The 19,201-nt window shown below is 41.9% G+C and overlaps 1 protein-coding gene and 1 long non-coding RNA gene across 2 annotated transcripts in view; one reads left to right on the top strand and one right to left on the bottom strand.

Annotated features, from left to right (window-relative positions):
- Positions 1 to 19,201, bottom strand: part of LOC130708202 (NUT family member 2G-like) — a gene marked incomplete at its 5' end in the record, with an annotated part of 111,424 nt that overhangs the window by 82,331 nt on the left and 9,892 nt on the right. The window lies entirely within an intron of this gene.
- Positions 11,794 to 15,538, top strand: LOC130708215 (uncharacterized). Its single transcript, XR_009008305.1, has 3 exons — positions 11,794 to 11,875; positions 13,521 to 13,666; positions 15,355 to 15,538. It is a non-coding gene; the product is annotated as an uncharacterized LOC130708215 (long non-coding RNA).

The raw sequence follows: 19,201 nt of genomic DNA, 5'->3' as shown, positions 1-19,201 counted from the left end.
ACCAGGGACAAAAGAAAAAGGCCCAGAGCTCTAATTCTGGGCGAGGTGTCATCACGGCTAACTTTGCCGTCACCGTCACCGTCCCCAAATGCTTTCAATCTCTTCCTAAGCTTATGCGTACACACTATTACTATTATGAGGAAACTGAGGCTTCAAGTTAAGTAACTTATTCAAGGTCACATAACTAGAAAGGAGTGAAGCTGTGATACAAACACAGGAAGTCTGATTCCAAAGTCTGAATTCTTTACTATGTTAGTGGTTCTTGCCCCGATTCATTGATCTCTTTTTGTAATAGTACTTCTGAGGCCCCTTTTACAATCCTAACATGAAAATCAGATGATATTACCTACTCATAAAAAATTAATATAATGTTTTAATTGTAACATGAAAGATAAAAAGAATTGATAAAATGTGTATTTACTATAAAAATAATTTTAAATTATGCTTTTAATTAGAAAATTTCAGGCAGAACTACACTGTCAACAACAACAAAAATGCCTAGAAATTTCCAAAATGTTTGTGAGGGTAGAATTGTCCTAATGGACAGAATCCCCGCACTACTGTATACTTTCTGCTGTCTTAGAGATTCTGTCAGAGTTGCATTCTTTCACTTTTTTCCTTTCAATACACGTCGAGATCCTTGCTCACCTTTACAAACAAACATAATTACAAAATTTGTACTGCCTCATTAAGACCCTGTATTATTTCATCTCTATGAATGAATTTAAGGCACAAATAATTTTAAAAACTGAAAATCCAGGAAGAACACAGAGCATCGTTTGACTCTGGCAAAGAAATTAGTGTCAATTAAATCTAGGTCCAACCACCACTTATCTGGCCAACTAATTTCTTACCGCTTATTTTAAATTCAATGGCAGATTATATACTCTTACCCTTTTAAAGCTCTAAAGCTTTTCTCATTTAGCAACTAAAGTTCACTATGGGAAAATCACACTTTTAGAAATAGTTTTAGAATTTGTTATACAATTAAATCAATACCTCACATTGCCCAGTTTATAGTTAGAAGTAATTCCCCTCCATGCACCCACGTGATCACGAAAAAATAAAAGAGGGAGGCAAACCAAGTCCCTTTCAAGCGCAGACCTGTTCTTTGGGATGCAGGCAGCTCGCCGGCAGCAGGCAGTGTACCTGTTGCTCCAGGAGGCAGCGCATATGCTGAAGATGACGGTGGAGCTCCTGGTCCGCCGTGCTGGAAGGACGCTCCAGAGGGAGAGGGAGGAGGGAACGAGGCAGTGGGGCTGGAGGGAGGTGGAGAGGCCTGGTGCTGTGCTGTGTACAGCTGAGACTGCCCGGAATAGGACGAAGCGGAAGATATGTACGGGGTGTTAGGGTAAGCGTTTGAAGCAGAGGGCGCAACAGGCTGCTGAGGTCGATACGCTGCTGACCCCCCTGTTCCGAAGGAATACTGCTGGGCTGGCTGAGAAGCTACACCAGGGAGAAGGAGCAGAGATTTTAATTAGTTACACATTTATTCAGACAGCAACAGAAAACCAAAGTTATCTCATTCTATGGAAATTACTTTCAATTCTTCTAATAATAAGCTACAACCAAACATTACCCACTTAAAACAAGTTATGCTTTTGATAGTCTGGATGCCCTAACTATGCCAAAAGTCATTGGATCCAGTCTTTGAACCCTGCCATCTCCAGACTGCTGCTGGCTATGAAAATCTTTGAGTCATCAGACCCGAGAACCAGAAGACTGACCCTTTTCTGAGACATCCTGTTCCTGTGAAGACTGCAGTGACACCTACTAGCCATCAGGTGGAGCCATGCAGGAATTACACATCCAAAGCAGTCCCCTTTACAGTAAAAGTTAAGGGAGCTTGGTGGCAGCTCAAGACCTCTTCCACCTTAACAGCTGTAGGGTGAGCACCATTGTTACGAATCAGATACCTTCTCCAACATCTAGTAAAATCATCAGCTACTCAAATTCTGGGTTTGAGCACAGTTCCAGATTAACAGGCAACTCTGTATGATCCCTGACAAGACAATTATTATATTTCTTACACTGTACAAAGTTGGTTAGTAAGCAGTCAGACAGCCAACTAGTGTTTTAATGCAAAGACCTGAACCCAGATACCATTACCTTTTGTGTGACCATGGGCAGAATATGAACCTCTGCAGAGGGAATCCAACAGAACTATGCTCATTCTACCCTGAAGACAGCACTTTCACGCTGAGCACTGAGTGAAAAGCTGTATCAAATCTGTACTCATGTTAAGTAAGAACACCCATCTTGGGCTTCCCTGGTGGCGCAGTGGTTGAGAATCTGCCTGCCAGTGCAGGGGACACGGGTTCGAGCCCTGGTCTGGGAAGATCCCACATGCCGCGGAGCAACTGGGCCCGTGAGCCACAACTACTGAGCCTGCGCGTCTGGAGCCTGTGCTCCACAACACGAGAGGCCGCGATAGTGAGAGGCCCGCGCACCGCAATGAAGAGTGGACCCCGCTTGCCGCAACTAGAGAAAGCCCTCGCACAGAAACGAAAACCCAACACAGCCAAAAATAAATAAATAAATAATGTAAAAAAAAAAAAAAAAAAGGAACACCCATCTTATGAGCACAGAACACGCTCGTTGAGATTAGTTCTTGCTAGGTAACGATCCTCTTGTTTTATAGTAGTTGTTCAGTCATATAATTGTCCACTTTGAGATTTGCATTTTTGCTTATTTTAAATTTTAAAATAGAGATGATGTTTTACTTTGCAAGTGTAAATAGTTTCTTAAAAAAATGAAAGCCAATAGGGGAAAGGTCATTATTACACATTTGTCAAAATTCACAGAGTGACACCAAGAGGGAACCCTGAGATAAACTACTCTGGGCGAAAATGGTGAGTCAGTGTAGGCTCACTGACTGTAACAAATGGACCACTGTGGTTCACGATGTCTCTGGTGGGGAGGCTGTGCACGGAGGCAGGAGGTATACCGAGACTTCCTGTACTTTCCACTCAATTTTGCTGTGAGCCTGAAACTGCTCTAAAACATAGTCTGTTTCCTAAAAAAATTAAATACATGGAAGACGACAACAAATGTCCCTTGGAACCAATTTTCCAAAAATGGTTTGCATCATCTTGCCTAAAGGAAAAGAATATGTACCAAATAATTTCTAAAATTCTGTTTTTTTATACCAAAATCATGGCACAATTGACTCTCTTTAACAGGCTCAGGAATAAGAGCCAACTGTTCTGAATGGACTGACACAGGAGCTGTTTCCTCGCATGCTGATTCAGGATGCCTCCCAAGGAAACCATGCTTCGCTAGAGCAAGGACTCAAGTCCTACACAGAATGGTTCTTTCTTTACTTGTTACAGCTGAGTTGATCATGGCTTTGGAGCTTCAAAGTAAACAGTTACTACACCGGATAAGACAAGACATGCTGCCGTGACAGGACTTCAGGGTCACACTACTTACGCTGTGGCTGTGGATAAGGTGGCACCTGGGTGTGCGTGTGGCCGGGAGATGTGGGAAGCTGAGCTGCGGCAACATTTGGATTAACATTCCCATGCATTATGAAGCCTGGAGGTGGAGGATTTTCTCCCTAGGAAATGAGAATATGGTAAAAAGGAGGATTACATCTGGAACCAAGAATCTTGCCAGACAGATTTATAATCTTTGAAATGGAATTTAAAAAAAAAAAGTTGTGTAAAAAAACTGCATTTCGTGCATACTATCTTCTTCAAGACACATTTTCTGAGCAACACATTTTGTGTGATTTAAAGATTAGACAGGTCCAAAGTAATAATAACAATGAATGGCAAGAGATGCTCACAGCCTCATAAAATAGGATCTATGATATTTATAGTAAGTCACTAGGGTTTTCCATCTCTACTAAAGTCCATCCACAACTAATGCTTTGGAAATATAAGTATAAATGCCACAAGGCGATATTATCTTCTCTACGATGCTAAAAAAAAAAGAAGAAGAAGAAGAAGAGGAGGAGGAAGAAGAAGAAAGGAAAAAATATTCAGTGAAATCAGATTTAAACCATTGAACCTTGGTTGATGTTTTTCTAGTTCAAGTCAATTTAGAGCTGCAAAAGAAGAGGAGAGTGATAAGAAAATAAATTAAGTGTGCTAAAAACTGCTTCTTGCATCCTAAAAGCACTAAAATGCAATAAGCAGATAGATAGATGGGGGGAGGGGAACTTAAGGGAGGTGGGTAGAGAGTATATAACTATATATTTAGGTGAGCAGAATTCTGCTCAAAGAGGAATAATGAAGGATATACCTGTGTATCAGAGGGAGAGGCTGCAGGTGGATGGCTGGGAAGGGCGGTAGGAGTTTTGTTACTCCAGGTAGTGACAGTGGGGGCAATTCTAACCTGAATTGAACAAAGAAATACCAATCACAGAACATAAAACATGAAAATGTTAAAAGAAGAAACAAAAAACCCAACAGGCGTTAATAGCCAGATGCAAAGCAAAAAATAAGAGCAGCAAGATAGCATATGTTAGCCAGGCAATTGCTTTCAAGGTAGCTGGGATTCCAAAAGAAAAAAACACCTTTCACAACAGAACAGGGGAAGGGAGGCAGTAGAAAAATCAATATGAAAACTAAATCAAAGCAGAAAGAACAATGCTGTTCAAGTGTCAAGAGTAAGTGGGAAAAGGTAAGTTCTGTAAGTAGGGAAGGAAAGAAGACATTCCGGGGGGAAAAAAAAAGAAGGTAATTGAGTGAAAAAGTGATTTTTGAAGCACTAATTGTATTCATGCTACTATTAGATCTGTAAACATATTGCTATAAGCTCCCTTTTCCGGATTTCATTAGAGCCACAAAAATTATGTTAGTTCCGTATGAGGCTTAGAATCATACAATCAGAGCATATTAAAGATCATCCAATCTGATCCCCACCCTTTACCACTGAGAAAACCAAGGCCCAGAGAACTGAAGGGGCTGGCTGAAGCCCATACAACCTGTTGTTGATGGAGCCAGGACTGATTCTAGGTCTCCTGATTCCCAGGCCAGTGTCTGCCACGCTACACCGTGTTGCTTACCCTGGAGTCCAGAGGTTTTCAAAAACATTTGTTTAAGCCATCAGAATATCTTTTGTCAAGTAAACCTTTGTAGAAGAAACTCTATCATATAAACAATTAATAGCAAAGATGTGCTGGTCGTAGTAGGAGAACTCCCACTCAGTTGGCTTCCCTTTCAGAAATCCCTTTACTCCTGCCTATAAACATGCCTTTAAAACCACAAGCCACTGTCCTCATTCAACATATCATAAGCTTTAATCACGAAAATCACTGCATAATTTATGACTGAATTTGTTTTCCTTTTCTTAAAGTATGAGACTGCTAAGTCACAGTATAATAAAAGTCCTTCATGGTTTTTACATTTTCCCAGAAAGATAGATTAAACCCAAGGACATAAGGAGTAAATATTCTCTTCTCCCAATGCAGAGAACGCCTTACTTCAGTGCCCTGACACAGTGAGGTCAAACTCAAGGTGCTTAGCTTAGGAGTTCCAATCCTGTTAACCATTAACTAGCCATGCTGACAAATTCAAGCTCTATGTCTTAAAACTCTGGTTAGTCGCTAGACTTCTCCACCTCTCAGTTTCCCAGCCATCACCTGATTTGCCCTATCTATGTCACAGACTTTCGAAGTCTAGCAACAAGAGTGGAGAATTTAGTTTTGTTTACCAATATACCCTTCAACAGGGAGAATAAAGACAGGCCCTTAAATTCGTATTTGTCAAATGAACGAAAAAACAAAACAGAGAGTAGTACAGTTATAATTATATTCAAATGTAATCTATCCTGATTAAGTAGCAATCAAAAGCATAATAGACAAAAGAGCATGAATTTTTTTTTCATGGTTTTATGCTTACGGTTGCTACAAAATGTAAAAATGACCCCTTCAATTCTATCAGCAATTTGTTCTATTTTAAAATGGGCAGAGGGACTTCGCTGGTGGCGCAGTGGTTGGGAATCTGCCTGCCAGTGCAGGGGACACGGGTTCGGGCCCTGGTCCGGAAGGATCCCGCGTGCCGCGGAGCAGCTGAGCCTGTGCGCCACGGCTGCTGAGCCCCCGTGCCTGCAGCCCCTGCTCCGCGCCGGGAGAGGCCACCACGGTGAGAAGCCCAGGCACCGCAGCGAGGAATGGCCCCCGCTCCCCGCAACTGGAGAGAGCCTGCACGCAGCGGCAAAGACCCAATGCAGCCAAAAATAAATAAATAAATAAATAAAAATTTTAAATAAATAAATAAAAAAGAGAGACTGCCATTGAGGTGGTTTCATCTCAAAAATAAAATGAGCAGAGTACCTACTAACTTTGTTATCAATCAAGACCATTTATTACTTACGAAAATATACTTTTTGTTTAAGAACATGAAGGTTATCTGCTGGTCTGGAAATATAAGTTTCTACATGAAATAGTAAAAGACAATAAGAGGTCACATTTTATGCCACTAACCATTTGGTAATTTTAATTTAATAAATAAATTAGTTTATTAATAAAAATTATTTAATCATCTTTACATTCCCCATGACCTACAACTTTATATACCTTTGGTCACTCACTTTTCTCTAATATAAAGTTGTCCAAAAAAATGTTTGTATTCTGGATACTCTTTATTGTGCTGATACAGAAGACATAGTAAAACCACACTAATGACTCAGAAAATAATACTTAAAAAGAGACTATTTTCTAAAAACACTTTAAAAAATTGACCAAATTACCCACAAAATTGTTCCCACTACTTGACTTAGTTAGATGAATCAAATTGTAAAAATTTCAAGAACAGATGTACATGTGTAATTTAAGCTGGAGTGATGGAGAAATAAGAAGAAATCTCCCCAGAAAGCTGAAGTTAATTTTACCTAGTTTGTAAATTATTTGACTAGATTAAAGGGATAATTTTTAAAAACATCATAAATGCTACTTTCAAGAACAGAAAACCTATAGCCATTAAAATAATACGTTGTCTAGTTTTATCACTGGTCTCTTACTCAAGAAACTAAAACCACCAATTTGAAATACATAAATGTTCCTCCTTTAATCTGGACCATATCACTCACACGGGGATAATATTGTTGAGCTGGAGCTCTTGGCATCTGTGTGTGGCCAGCAACTGGTCCAGGCCTGCCCTTGGGCAGCTGCTGCCTCTCATAAGGAACTTTAGGTGACTCCTGTTGTCCTGGTGCTGGATCTCCTTGTGCCCTACAAAGTCTGTCACGAAGCTGCACAATATTTGGCTATAAGAAGCAGTGGAAGAAAGCAAAGCCAATTGTTAAGGGTTCACCCAACTATATATGACAGCATGTTGATCTTCTTAAAGTAAGCTTGATCATTCATATGATTTTTGTTCATATGCTGTGTATGATGCAATAAACCCCGGCACATTAGGGTCTGACATCATGGTTTCTAATACTCAAGACTGACACCAAAGGTCCATTATATACAGTGTAACTTGTAAGTTCACTGAGGCAGGGATTTGAATTATGCCTACCACACGGTAGTATGCAATCCTCGTTTACACTGCACTTGTCACAAATGACATCCTTATGTATTGTGTGCCCATTAATAGCCTTATAATAACTATTTTATATATTTGTCTTTTAAATCACATTTTGAAAAGAGGCGTTACAAACCCTAACTGCAAATGAGTTGGCCTTTTAAACTTAGTGTAGTTACCTTTACCATTGTTCTTTAATTCTTCATATGGTTTCAAGTTACGTTTCATTTCAGCCTGAAGGATTCCTTTAACAGTTCTTATTGAGCAGATCTACTAGTAATGAACTTCGTCAGTGTTTCTTTATATGAATGTCTTAATTTTCCTCTATTTAAAAAAATTCTGGTAAAATATACATAACATAAAATTTATCATCTTAACAATTTAAGAGAGCAGGCCAGAGGCATGAAATATATTTACACTGCTGTGCTATCATTACCATCATCCATCCACAGAACTTTTCATCTTGCAAAGCTATAAGAATCTGTACTCATGAAACAACAACTCTCCATTTCCCTTGCCCCCTCACCCCTGGAAACCACCATTGTACTTTCTGTCTCTGTGAATTTGATTACTCTATGTACTTCATATAAGTGGGATCATACAGTATTTGTCCTCTTGTGACTGGCTTATTTTACTTAGCGTAATGCCTGAAGGTTGATCCATGTTGTAGCATGTGTCAGAATTCCCTTCCTTTTTAAGACTGAATATTGATTTATTGTTTGTATAGGTCACATTTTGTATATCCCTTCATCCTTCAATGGACCCTTGAGTTTTTTCACCTTTTGCCTATAGTGAATAATTCTGCTATGAACACGGGTGAACACATAACTCTTTGAGTTCATAATTTCAATTCTTTTTGAGTATTTAATAGGAACTCGAATTATGGGATCATATGGTAATTCTATTTTTAATGTTTTGAGGAACCACCATACTGTTTTCCTTTCTGGGTGCACCATTTTCCATACCCACCAACAGTGTACAAGTGTATACATACTGGATATTAACCTTATCAGCTATAGGATTGGCAAATCTTTTCTCCCATTCAGCAGGTTCGTTTTATTTTTTGATGAAAGGAGTATTTTTAAATTTTGAATACCTAGTTTATCTATTTCTTTTACAACCTCCACTTTTGGTGTCATATTCAAGAACTCTTGGCCAAATTTCATGTCATGGTTTTCTTCCCAGAACTTTCTTCTAAGAGTTTTATAGTTTTAGGTCTCGCATTTAGGTCTTTGATTCGCTGAGTTAATTTCTGTATGTGGTGTAAGGTAAGGGTCTACCGTCATTCTTTTGAATGTGGATATTGTTTTTCCAGTACCATTTGTTGAAATCGCTATCCTTTCCCCATTGGGTGGTCTTGGCACTCCTGTTGAAAATCATTTGGTGATGTATATACGGGTTTACGTCTGGGTTTCTATTTTGTTCCACTGGCCTATTCTCCGTCCTGTAGGTGTGTTTATGCCAGTACTATTTTGATTACTGTGGTTGTGTAGTAGGTTTTGAAATCAAGAAATTTGAAACTTCAAATTTTGTTCTTTTTCCACATTATTTTGACTATTCAGGCCTTTTAAATTCCATATGAACTTTAGGATGAATTTTACTACTTCTGAAAAAACCTCACTGTGATGTTTAAAGAGATTGCTTTTAATCCGTACATCCCCTTAAGTCGTGTTGACATATTAACAACATTAAGTCCTCCAATCTGTGAACACAAGATGCCTTTACATTTATTGGTGTCTTCATTAATTTCCTTCAGCAACGTTTTCTAGTTTTCAATGTACATGTCTTTTGTCCCGCTGGTTAAGTTAGTCCTCGTCTTTTACTATATTTCATGATATTTTAAATGGTATTTTTTTTTAACTTTCCTTTTCAAACTTTTCATTCTTAGTGTATAGAGAAACAACTGATTTTTGAGTGTTGATTTTGTATCTGGCAAATTTTCTAAATTCATTTATTAATTCTAACAGATTTTTTTTGGTGCTTGTGTGTTGTCTCTGAACAAATATAATTTTATTTCTTCCTTTCCGATTTAGATGCCTTTTATTTTTTATCTTGCCTTATTTATTTGGCGAGGAATTCCAGTACTTTGCTGAATAGAAGTGGTGACAACAGGCATCCTTCCTTTGTTCCTGATCTTAGGGAGAAAGATTTCACCACTGAATATAATAGCTGTTGGTTTTCTATCTGTGACCTTTGTTATGTTGAAGTCATCACCTTGTATTCCTGGTTTGTTGAGTTGTTTTTTTTTTTTTAATCATAATATGGCATTGAATTTTGTCAAATGTTTTTTCTGCATCAATTAAGATGATCACATGGAGTTTAGTCCCTTCAATCTGTTTATGTGCTATACTACATTGATTGATTTTCATATGTTGAACCAACCTTGCCTTGCAAGAATAAATCCCATTTGGTCATGATGTGTAATCCTTATAATGGGCTGTTCTGTCTCTTATTATTTTAAAGGGTTTTTGCATCAGTATTCATAAGGGATATTGGTCTGTAGTGTACTTTCCTTGTAGTGTCTTTAGGTTTGTAATTGATGTAATGTTAACCTCATCGAATGAGTGAAGATACATTCTCTCCTCTTAAATTGTTTGGAAGAACTTGAGAAGGATTGGTGTTAATTCTTCTTTAAGTTGTTGGTAGAATTCACCATGAAGATACCTGGTGCTGGGCGTTCAGTTGTTGGGAGATTTTTGATAACTGATTCCATATCTTAACTTCTAGATCTGTTCAGATTTTGTATTTCTTGGTAGGATGCGTGTTTCTAGGAATGTGTTCATTTCATCTAAGTTATCAAGTTAGTTGGTCTACAACTGTCAATAGTACCCTATTGTAAGCCTTTTAATCTCTACAAAATTGGTAGTAATGTCCCTTTCTTCATTTCTGATTTTACATATTTTGTTCTTTTTAATAGTCAATCTAACTAGTTTTGTAAATTTTGTTGATCGTTTTCCTCTTTTTACAGCTATTTTGAGGCATAACTGACAAAACTGTAATATATCTAAAACGTATAATGTGATTATTTGATATACGTATATATTGTGAAAGGATTCTCACAATCAAGTTCATTAACATACCCATCACCTGTCATATATTTACTTTTTGTGAGGACACAAATTCTACTCTCTCAGAAATTTTCAGTTACAGAATACAGCATCATCAGTTAGTCCCCATGTTATACATTAGCTCCTCAGACCTTATTCCTTCATTTTATCCCTCATGTTCTAACTGAAAATTTGTACCCATTGACCAGCGTGTTCCCATTTCCCCCCATGCCCAACTGCAGGCAACAATTTCTGCTCTGTGTTTCTATGATTCCAACTTTTTTTTTAGATTCCACACATAAGTGATACCGGGCAGCATTTGTCTTTTCTCCATCAGGCTTATTTCACTTAGCATAATGTTCTCCAGGCTCATTCATGTTCTTGCAAGTGTAAGGATTTACTTTAAGGCTGAATAATATCCCATTGTGTACGTTATGTATGTATATTTGTGTGTATGTGTGTGTGTATGTGTGTGTGTGTATGTATCACATTTTGTTTATCCATTCATCTGTGAGAGACAGGCAGGTTCTTTCCATACCATTACTGTGAATAACATTTCAAAGTTTGTTTTTGTTTTTGTTTTTTTCCCGTACCACGTGGCTAGTGGGATCTTAGTTCCCCAACCTCGGATTGAACCCAGGCCCTCCCCTCAGCAGTGAGAGCACGAAGTCTTAACCACTGCACAGCTGGGGAACTCCTAAAAAAATATTGTTTCCTTTTGCTATATGACCAGAAGTGGAGTTGCTGGATCACATGGTATTGTAATTTTATTTTCTTGAGGAATCTCCATACTGTTTTCAGTACTGGTTGTACCAATTTACATTCCCAAAAACAGTGCACACAGATTCCCTTTCCTCCACATCCTCACCGGCATTTATCTCTTGTCTTTTTCATAATACACATACTGACAGGTGTGAGGTGATATCTCATTGTGGTTTTGATTTGCATTTCCCTGATGACTGGTGATGTGAATCACCTTTTCATATACCTGTTCCCCAAATGTTTGTCATCTTTGGAAAAATGTCTTTTTAGGTCCTTTGCCAACTTTTAAATTTTGTTATATGGTGTTTTTGCTACTGAGTTGTATGAGCTCCTTGTATACTTTGGATATTAACTTCTTTTTAGATACGTGATTTGCAAATATTTTCTCACACTCCATAGGGATGGGGAGGATCTAAGTTGCTTGTCTGAGGTCACACCACCGGAAGGGAAGACTCTAAGAGCCCCAAGTTTCTCTTCCTCGCCCCTCTTGCTTCCTGCCCCTGGAATGTGGGCTCCCCACAGACGGAGCAAAGTACCTGTCAAGCAGCATCAAATATCCAGTGCAATCAAGACAACTTCTATGATATGAAAGTAAGTCCTCGGGGCCAAGGCCCATGGTCCTGCTAACTCCCTGGGAAAGAGGCCTCGAACATCACTCGTGATATCAGAGAGAGCCAAGGACACACACAGGGAACGTTGCCCTGGGCAGTGGCCACTTCATGCTTCATGGTGTGTGACCAGTGTGAGAACGCAAGGCCGTAGGAGGGCCCCATGCTTGGCTAAATACTCTGCCACCACCATCTTGAAATTCTTGATAATTATTGAACAAGGGCCCTGTATTTTCATTTTACACCCAGCCCTGTAAATTATGTAGCTGGTCCTGCTTCTGGGAAAGTTGCTTGGTCACCTTCTCCCTACCTTCCCTGTCCCCAGTCTCAGGACTTTGTGCAGGGCCAGGGCTGCACACAGTCACTATAAGAGATGCTTTTCCGACCACCGTTTGGAACCAAAACAAAACCAACAAAAGCCCCAGATCCATGCAATTAGCCAATATCTCCTCACCAAGACAAAGTCCCTCTGCCCGGAAAGATGCTGCTACTGGCTTGAGACTCCTTTTCCCCCTGAACATCCTACCCTCCAAGGTCTTGCTGCCATTTTGATGTGACACAGGTCAAATGACCACGGCTTTTTTCCCCTCTGCATTTTCCTGCATAGATTTGCACCTGTTTCTGTGGCTAATGTTACTGTTGGGTTTCTGTTTTCCCATCTCTGTCCTCTCATCTCTGCTCACACACTGTACACACAATCATAAATTATATTCCAGGCAGGCCAGGAATCTCTCCTCACACACATCCCTAATAAAATGTTTATCTGATGGTTTCAAGACCCTAAGCTGCCTCCAGCCAATTTTTGCTAACATACGTCACCCCTGGGACTAGCCAGATGTGGGCAGTCAAACGTTAGCATCAACACATCCTTTAGAAGGTCCCTAAGAGGGCTACATGCTCCAGGGCTATTCCTGGAAAGTAGGTCACAACCAGTGGGATGGCCAGACATTCCCCCCAGTCCCAGGAAGGGGAGGATGAGGTCAGAGAACTTGCGATGTCGTGACCCTTTGATATGCCTCTCACAAGGACAACCTCTCCTCGAAGGAAGGTTATACATAACTGAGTGTTTCTGTCCAGGTGGTACTTAGAATAACCAAAGGAATTAATGCAGATTAGTTTTCTTTGGTGTCTGGGTGTGGTAGGCATGATGTCCCAAAGATGTCCACGTCCTAGTCCCTGGTACCTGTGAATATGTTACATTACATGGCAAAGGGGAATTAAGGTTACAGATGGAATTAAGGTTGCTAATCAGCTGACTTCAAAGATGAGATTATCCCGAATTGTCCAAGTGGGACCAATGTAACCACAAGGGTCCTTAAAAGTGGAAGAGAATCAGAAGAGGAGGTCAGAGTGATGCTATGTGAGAAGGACTTGACCTCTAGGTCGAAGATAGAGCCTGGCTTTGAAGACAGAACAAGGGGCCATGAGCCAAGAAATGCAGGCAGCCTCCAGAAGCTGGAAAAGGCAAGGGAACAGATTCTCCCCTAGAGCCTCCACAAAGGAATGTCACCCTGTTGACACCTTGATTTTAACCCAGTGAGAACTGTGTCGGACTTCTAACCTATGGAACCGTAAGTTTATAAATTTGTTTTGCTGTAAGTCACTAACTTTGTGATAATTTGTTACAGCAGCAAGAGGAAAATCATGCACTACCTCCTTAGATTCTTATCACCGGGGTGTGTTTAACAAGCAGAGCTAAGCTGAGGCAGGGAAAGGCCCTTGGAGGAACCATCACTGCTTCCCTCGTGATGAGAAGACCTGGCAAAATTATGAAGTAAGCAAAGTGATGAAAAACACCCTTTGTTTTTTGTCCTTGGGTTGTGCCACAATCCAACGGGATCCCTCATTTGGGGGACTCCAGGTAGACCTACCCCATAAAAGCCTATTGAATCCAGAAGCTCCCAAGTTTTCCCTTCAGCCTACCAAGGCTTAATTATCCTAGCTATTAACTAAAGCATGAAAGTGATCATATTGACTATAGATACACGACAGGATAATGGAAGAGAGTATATAAATGAACACTCATTTACTGTTTATCCTTTTGGGAAATGCTGACATGTTTAATGAGCCTCACTCCAACCCAGCAGCACTTAACCTTTTTAAAGTCACAGGCTCTGCTGAGAATCCAATGGAAGAAAAATGCCAACACACAAAACCTATTTTGGGGGCTCATGAAACCACTGAGGCATCCAGCCTCAGCCCAGAACCCCTGCTCCAATTGCTAGGACAGCTAAGGAAGGTAATTTGAAGGCTGTTTAAGGCCTGTGTCCCTAAAATCACTTCTCCCTGTTGGCTACTTCCTGCCTGTACACAAAGCTGATCGTGCGGCCAACCTAAAAAACACCAGAATTATTAACAAGTACCTCTTTCCCACTGGTTGAAGAGACCTTACGGGTAACAGACCCGAAGCCAGTGATGGGAAAAAAATGTTCAAAGAATGGAGACAAGAAGCAGTGAGAGATGACCTGGGCGGGGTGTGGTGGGGGACAGATTTTGACATGGCAACAGCACATCTTGTGGGCAGAGAGGCACAAAATCCCCATTCCCTGTTAAATAGGATCTGACTACCACCAGAGTGAGGTGGATGAGCCCGGGCCAAGGGGGAGACTGACACCCACATCCCCGTCACGGCCACCTGGGTACATCCCTGGGCAATGCTATCCGATCCATCCCCACTCCAGAGCCACCCATGAGCCCGGTGCGCAAACCACTGCTGTGTAAGTCGGTGCCTCTCAAGGCAGTGTCACCTGAGGGTGTCCAGCAGGGCTCAGGCATCAGAAGGACATTCCCGCAAGCCCTGACTGCCCCTTAGCAGCTCTGGATCTTGGGCAAATGAGTCCGCCCTGCATTCTGCCTCCTCAGATGCAAAATGCAGACGATACCAGGACAAGTCCACAGTCCCTCATCAAAACCCAAGGGTCAGATGTGCTTCAAGGTTCAGAATTGTTCAGATTTGATAAAGGTAATAGAGTGCCTATGCATTATGGTAATACCCATGGTGGGTCTGTCACACAACACATAAATACGAACATTCAGACTGAAAAGGATAAACAGTTTAGGTCAGATTTTGCCACCAAATGCATTCATTGGGTTAAGCTTCCCCTCTACTTAGTTAGGAAATAATTTTGTTTGCAAAGTTTTGCTGTTCTTCAGAACAGCCGTGAAGACATTAAGGCCCTGTAGGATTATTGTTGTGTGGATTAAAACAGTTACAACACCCACCTCCTCTAGCCATCCCTGCACCTCAGGCCCACTTCGGTCCTGGCATTCATCACACTGAGTTACAATTCTCCTAGGTCTGTCTCCTCTTCTAGATCGTGAGCATCTTGTGGGCAGGAATGATAGCTTGCTCACTCACCTGTGTATTCCCAGCATCTGGCCCATGCTGGGCACATGTCCATAAATGTGTGCAAAACACAAGTTAGTTAGTCACCTAAATCTCTCCACCTGCCTGCCTCCAAGCAGGTGGAAAAGCGCACCCCAGAAGTGCTCCCTCACTTGCTCCTGAACCCGGGTACACATCAGAACATCAATCTGCCTATTCAGCATCATCACGACGGTGCGGGAACCTCCTTGGCACTTTCAAATACTTTTTTCATAAACCCAATTCATGTCCACTAGGAATGGCCCTGACCAGGGAGAGACTTGGGAGATAAGAACTTTTGCTAATCAGCAAAGCTATACCTGAGTCCAGACTCTTGCCTCCAGCCTTTAGACTGAAGAAGCACCTGGCAGCCCCAGGGGGCCAAGGAGGCCCACCTGTCTGTTTGCCTCTCCGGGAGCTGCTCCCACACTTCGCGCAGTCTGGGCACAGCGCCAATGCGAGCTCTGCTTTCAGGACTTTGCATCTCTCTTTCTCTGTGAAGACTCCAAGCCTGCCCGGGTTTGGAAGCCTCTCTGCTGCCTCTTCACACTTATCTCTGAATGAGAGAAACCCAGCCCGGCTCCCCTGAGCAAGGCTGAATGAGCCCCGAGATCTAAACTGGCACGAGCTACAGCTTGAGAACCACTCGTGCTAAAATGGAAAAGGACTTGGAGAGCGCAGCGCCTTTTCAAGAGAACGGAGAGGAAGATTCAACAGCGGGAGGAACTGAAACAGCCACTGGGATTACTGTCCTAGGTGAGGGTGGTCACCTGTGTCACCTGGTCACCTTTGTCACGTGGCCACATTGACAGGATGCAGGTTAGAATTAAGCCCACTGCCGCCCATCGGATGCACAGTGAACATCTAGAGCGTCTCCCCAATGGTTGTCATCTCTTGGTGGGTCAGAATCATTTACAAGGGTCCTTGTATCTCAGGTAGCAGAGGAGCCTAGGTCCAGGACGCCCCTAAAGTGTGCCTTGTCCCAGGCAGAGCTGCACTGTGTCCCCGCCTGCCTGCTCTAAGAAGTATTTGCTCCTCAGCAAATGAAGACGACTGGAAAGCCCCGACCCTCAGAAATGAAAGGGGCCTGAGAGAAGGGCTCCATCGACCTCCATGTTTTAAATGGACACGTTTCCTGAACGCGGTCACGTCTATACAGCGGATTTCCTGCACCAACTCGCTGTCTGGTCCTGGGAGCGATAATAATGATGCCACCGCTACTCTTACTGGGGCTGCCTTCCCGGAGGGGAAGATCGGGCAGGGGAGGCGCTGAGGCTGCGCAGTTGGCTGCCACACCTGAGTCCCCTCCGCAGTCCTAAGAAAGGTTTCAGGGCCCTCTTCCAAGCAGGTGGAGGTTTCTGCCTAGGGCTGTTTGTTTGAGGCTTTCTCCTGGGTTTTCTTCACCTCTTCTGAACAGCCTTCCACCCCAGGGATGATCCAAGCACCTACCCCCACCCCGCCCCGGGGAAACAAGCTCACTCCACGCCACAAAGCATTCCGGGTCCGGGTCCGGGTCCGATCACAGGTTCTCCTTCTGCTTTAACTCTCCTCTCTCCAGTGAAACTCCCACCCCCTCGGGATCAGCCCTGTGTAAGAAGCTGTGTGCTGAGAGAGGAGCCCCTGCAGCTATTCCCATTCCCCAAATGCTGCCTCTTATCAACCCTAAGGAATCTCGGGCTAGTGGAATTGGAGGCAATGTAACAGCCTTGCACCTGTTCTGAGACGGGGCAGGTGTGTGGGGATGTGACATTAAACTGCTACGGACACAGCATCACTCCCAGGGCACCTGCCTCCGGGTCAGAGCACCTCCAACCACAGGGTATAAGAGCTACCCGTGGTACCTGTTAAAATGCAGAGTCCGGGTTGCTCCCAGAGGTTCTCATCCTGTAGGGCCTGGGTGGAGCTCCTGTCTGGGTAGAGCCCCCTGATCTGCACGTTGCACGAGCAGCTCAGATGACCCCCAATACACAGTCCGCAGACCAGCCTGAGAACTACTGCCTCGCTCATTACCTATGTCTGCTTCTCAGTTTCTACCCCTTCCCGCTTCTGAAAACTGCCCCTCACAAATGTTTTCCCGCAAAGAGCTGGGGGAAGTTGGTAGGGGAAAGGTGGCCCCCGAGGTTTTCCATGAGGACGATGTAGCCAGAAGTACCCCAACTAATACTGGATACTTAAGTATATACAGATGCAATTGTCTTGAATTTGCTTCAATCTAATCCGAAAGGGGGGGGGGGGTAAGCTATAAAGGACATTGCTAGGATACCTGATGACATTCGGCTATCCACTGTGGATTAGATAATATCAAGGTTGGGACTTCCCTGGTGGTCCAGTGGTTAAGACTCTGTGCTTCCAAAGCAGTGGGGGCCAGTTCCATTCCTGGTGGGTGAATTACGATCCCATGTGCTGCTGGGCATCGCAAAAAAAAAAAACACGATAATATCAAGGTTAAATTCCTGGTTTTGAACATTGTACTGTGGTTGTATTCTTATTGTTAGGAAATACATACTGAAGTATTTAGAGATAAAAGGACACAATATCTCCGACTTATTCTCAAATGGCTCAGAAAAAATAGTAGTCACACATATGTATACATATACACATAGAGAATATGATAAAGCCAATGGGATAAGATGGAAATTGTTCAGTCTGCGTAGAGTAAATGGGAGTTCCCTGTACTGTTCTTACAACTGTTCTATGTATCTGAAATTATATATCAAAGTAAAAAGTTACCAAAAAAAAAAAAAATCCCCAGGTGAGGGGTGGGTGTGGGGATAGAGACTCCATTCTCTTTACTTTTATGTATGTTTGAAATTTTCTATCATTAAAACAATTCCCTGTACCAAGCCTCAGGTATGGTTTGAGTGGCACCGACCCTGGGCTGCTGGGATCCTAGACACAGTCCACAACATCACGGGCAATGACCTGTGAGCTAGGAGTACCACCTGGATTAGCGGTAAGGTCCTCCACGTTGTCCTCCCAACTCCCAACACTTAGCGATACACCTTCACAATCTGACTTTTCCAATGTTATTTTTTTCTGATGATTAATATCAAATCTTTCGGGGGGAATCTTACATAAAGGCAATTATAAACTAGAGAATAAAAATCACCTTTTAGACACACATTGCCTCTATCACAAAAGAAGTTTTTATTTGGACAGGTGATTTACTTTCAACCCCAGAACTTAGATTGGGCTCTAATACCTTTTCTTACATGATTTAGGATATAAATTTAAGCCAGAATGACTGACTGATTTTTTCAAAGTTCTCATTCAGTTAAAATAGAAAAGGATAGAAGCTGAAGATTATATGAATCATATGATAACAAGAAAATGCATATGCAGAGATGATATTAAAAATATTTGAGTACACCATAGGGAACTATATTCAATATCTTATAATAACCTATAATGGAAAAGAATCAAAAAAGGAATATATATATATATATATATCTCCAAATTACTTTGCTGTATATGTGAAAGTAACACAATATTGTAAATCAACTATACTTCAATTAAAAAAAAACTGACAACCCACAAGGGCACCAACCAATCAAAACCAATCAATCAGAACAGATTTATTTTTAGATTTAAGCCCTGCAACTGAGCCAGGTATTGGCCCTTTAGCTCTTGGATTGTTGGGAATTCCAGGAGCACCAGGGAAGGCACAGTTATCCAATGATTTTAACCACTGGGCGAACACTGACTGACTACCAGCTCTGTGCAGGAAGGAATATTAGCTCTAATAACTATGCTTTATTCCAACCCTCGTGGGAGCTCTGCCAAGTTTAGGTTCATACCCAGTCTATGCTCAGACGGTAGCTCCAGATGGAGTCAAGACCCTGGAGTAATTCAAGCAGAGCTCAAAAATGTTAATGACTCACCCACTTGTCAGGAGCTAGGGAGCCAAACACAATGGATTTGGGAGTGGGCGATGGGAGGGGGAGA

Source organism: Balaenoptera acutorostrata, chromosome 5 (assembly GCF_949987535.1).
Source record: "Balaenoptera acutorostrata chromosome 5, mBalAcu1.1, whole genome shotgun sequence".
Classification (NCBI taxonomy): domain Eukaryota; kingdom Metazoa; phylum Chordata; class Mammalia; order Artiodactyla; family Balaenopteridae; genus Balaenoptera; species Balaenoptera acutorostrata.
Note: the sequence above shows the minus strand (reverse complement) of the source record. Positions and strands in the feature narration are given on the sequence as shown.